We start from the raw sequence: 4,078 nt of genomic DNA on the forward strand, positions 1-4,078 counted from the left end.
AAAAGCCTCACGTTGGAAAAAGCTATCCATATCCAGAGAAAGAATTCTGGAGTCTGAATGGAGACAGAAGAAAACTATTTGCTCTCTCTCTCTCTCTCTCTCTCTCTCTCTCTCTCTCTCTCTCTCTCTCTCCTTTCTTTTTTTTGGTTTTGTTTCTTCTTTGTCATAGTTCATTCCATTGGTTATAATTCTTCTTTACAACTTGACTATAGTGAAAATTAGTTTAATGTGAAGGTATATGTAGGACCTATATCGGATTACATGCCATCTTGGAAGGGGTGTTGGGGGGGGAGAAGGAGGGGTAGAAAATCTGGACCTCAAAATTTGGGGAACTGAGTGTTGCATACTAAAAATTAAAAATGAATTTAATTAAAATAAAGTCACAGCATTATAGATCTGAATCAGGTAGGACAATGACGGAAAGAATAAAAAAGAAAAAAATAGAGGACTCATGAGAAACCTGAGATATTTACACTGAAGTGGTTAGAAGATGATAATGAAACAGGAAAGGACTTTATCTACAAGATGGGCAAAAGAACCAGGACAATGTAGTTGCATGGAAACCAAAGCAGGAAAGAGCAGCCAAGAAGACTGATGATCAACAGAGTCGAATCCTTCAGTAAAGATCAAATAAGGCAACATTGCCTTTTGCCTATTTTTGTATCCTTAGCACTTACATAGTACCTGACATACATTATCACTGGATTATGAGTATATATAAGGCCTTAAGGTGTGGAAGGGAAGTGATGAACGAGATAGTGACAAATGGTGGGAGGCAAGTTATCCCTTGAAAAAGAGATAATTTGAGATTGATTTGAGAAGCTTGAAGAGAGAGGACAACATTTGGAATTACTTCATTGGATACTGTGATAAAGGACCAATGAATGATGAATAAAAAAATTGCAGCATGACAGAGTTCAATTAATGTTCAATAGACAAATTTGTTGTGGAGCTAGTTAGTATGAATTCCTGATGTCCTCTAGCAGTGTACAACAGTTTAGCAATAAGAGCAGAAAAGAAAAAAAAAATATCAGAGTGTATTAGAGGTGAGAAATTTCCCAAAGGAAGTAGAAGGGAACAAGGAGTTCAAGGAAAAAGAGTAGTCATGTGTTAAACTGGTCAAGATTGTGATGGAAGGAAAGCAAGTCCAGAAGAGGGATCATTCACTAGGAGAGCCAGGAATTATCAAAGAACAATGGTTTGCAGTGAATATGAAAGTTTGTTTTGGAAGGAGGGAGGAAATTGAAGTAGAAAGTCATGTAATTTCAATCAGAGATGAATGGTGCAGAGATAACAACCTTCTACCACAGTAGAGTAGTATTAGATGATGAAAAAGCCTACTGATGATATGGTCATATTCCTGGTCAGGCGAGGTAGAGTGGGAATCGAGTTCATGAGAACTGTGGAGATTTTTGAATTGAAATGATATTGAGATACTGAGATGAATTGAAGATACTGGAATAGAGATTAAAAATATGTGTCAGGTACTGATTTCATTGATAAAGGAGGGAGGGGAATTGGAAATCAGTTTATAACATCAAGATCTGGACAGGTTCGTGCAATCTGATGGATGGAATTTTAAAAAATAAAACATTGCTGAGCAACAGTGGTAGAAAGAGAGGGTGCTCATAGTAATGGGAGGTAAGGAGCAGTTCATGTAGTGAATTATAAGCAGCGCACAGCATGGAAGCTCTATTGGTATTCACTCAGTGTCCAGAGAACTTGAGGAAAGCCTTGAGTATATTAGTTGGCCTGCCTATGATGAATTTACAGGAAGGAATATATGGATAATATGCATATAAGATGGTCAGGTACCTGGGGGTTCTGATCTTTGCTACTGAGTAGAATTCTCACATTGTGAAGATTTCAGACTTTATGCAAGGCATTGTACTTACTACTCAGTTGAAAAACAGACAAAAAAAGAAACAGACTTTGTTTCAGAGATGAAATAAATATGAAAATGCAGAAGAACAACACTGTGTGTCAAGCCTTGAGTATGAGACATGATCCTTGACCAAGGAAGTTTATAGTTTTATAAGGGATAATAAACACATATGCACATTTTAAGGTAGCTAACCAAACAAGGAAATGACCAATAAGTATCAAATTAGTAGCACACAAAATAAGAATTATGGTTTGGAGCTAGGAGAGATTACTATGTCCAGGAGCAGGTGGGGAAACCTTCACAGAAGAAGTAGGATTTGAACTTAGCATTGGAGGAAGGGTAAGGCATATATCGGTGATGACAGATATATTGTGAGCAAAGACATGGGGGCAGAAACGTTGCATTATGAATTGTATAATAATAACTCTCATGTCTATTACTCTTTAAGGTTAAGAAACACTTTCCTTATGTCTTTCCTGTGAAGTAGGTTGAGAAGATATGTATACCATTTTAAAGCTGAGTAAACTGAAGTTGTAAGAAGTTTCATTCACATCCTTGGCCTTATCTTCAGTTCCTCATTCTCAGTAATCCCACATATCCAACCAACTGTCAAATCTTGTCATTTTTATCCCCATGCTATTTCTCGTATTCATACCCTTTGCTCCACTCATCTTACCTTGCTTAAAGTCACAGTATTACTTCAGACCTCGATTACCTCTTACCTCAATTATTGCTCACCTTGTTTCATCTCTCCACCCCAATTCATCCTCTACCCAACTACCCAAGTGATTTTCCTAAAGTGTAGGATTGGCTATGCTGTCTTCCTTACAATAAAAAAGCTCCAATGGCTCCCTATTACCTCCAGACAAATTACAAACTGTTCAGTCTGACACTTAAGTCTCCTCATAGCTTGGGTCTCTCTTATCTTTCTGGTGTTCGTATATTTTAATCTATTCCATGCTCTTGGTTATCTAGTCAGACAGGCCTACCTGCTGCTTCTCACATGGTATTCACTATCTCCCTTTCCCGTGATTTGGAACTGGCTGTCCACCATGTTTGGAATACTCTCATTGTTATTATTTCTTTGAATCCCTGACTTCCTTTAGGATTCTACTCTTCTGCAAGGGACCTTTCATGGTCCTCCTATAGCTTTCCCCTCTAAGGTTACCTTCCATTGACTCACTACATACCTTGTATATACCTATTTATATACATCCTACACTCTATGGGTCTGAACTACTTTAGCCATGTAACCTGGAAAATTTCAATTAGCTTTTGCATGAGCAATGGACCCCCTACTTTGTAAATCTCAGCCGGAATAGAATCAGCACCGGGTGTTTTGCCATAGAAAAGGAGCCTAATGGCATTGTAAACCTCTTCTTCAGTTGGAACTTCTGATAGGGAAGGACTGATTTCAACCTGAGGTAAATAGTCAATGGCTTCAGCATTGATTGATGAAGATCTGTTGAGAATGCTATGGAAGTGTTTAGCCCATCTCTCTAGGATCATGGCCTTATCACTGATCAATGTGGCTTCCTCAGCACTGAATAATTGAGATGTGCCATAGATCTTTGAACCATAAATAACCTTCAGGGCATAAAAAAGTGCTTTGGATTGCTACTATCATCACAAAGGTAAAGGAAATAGATTGCCTTTTGACAATCACAGGCAGGTGTCTCTCTCAGTCAAACTAGAAAGAGTCTTGCCAGAGTTCTCCTTAATAGGCTTATCCTTCACTGGGAAGATGGTCATCTACCTGAGAGTCAGCGTGGCTTCAGAGAGGGCCAAGGAATGGTCAAAATGGGGTTTGCTGCCTGACAAATCCAAGAGAAATACCAGGAGCAGAACAGAACTCTGTACACAACATTTGTAGATCTGACCAAGGCCTTTGATACTGTCAGTTGTGAGGGTTTATAGAAAATTAAGTCAACATTATTTTTCCTGGAGAAGTTCATCAGCACTGTAAGTCAATTTCATGACAGCACACTTACCCCATTTCTTGATACTGGGACTCAGGATCTCCTGCTGTTCCATTGAAGTGGGGTTTGCTGGATGCCTCCTATCCTGTCCTGGTCCTCTTCAGCCACAGCAAGAGGGACCCTTTCCATCAATCTTCCCAGCCTTCATAGCTCAAAGACTGTTGTACCCCTTCTGCTGGTTCCACTATTCCAGGATTTTTCCTGGGGCAATATT

The sequence above is a fragment of the Trichosurus vulpecula genome, chromosome 6 (genome assembly GCF_011100635.1).
Source record: "Trichosurus vulpecula isolate mTriVul1 chromosome 6, mTriVul1.pri, whole genome shotgun sequence".
Lineage (NCBI taxonomy): Eukaryota > Metazoa > Chordata > Mammalia > Diprotodontia > Phalangeridae > Trichosurus > Trichosurus vulpecula.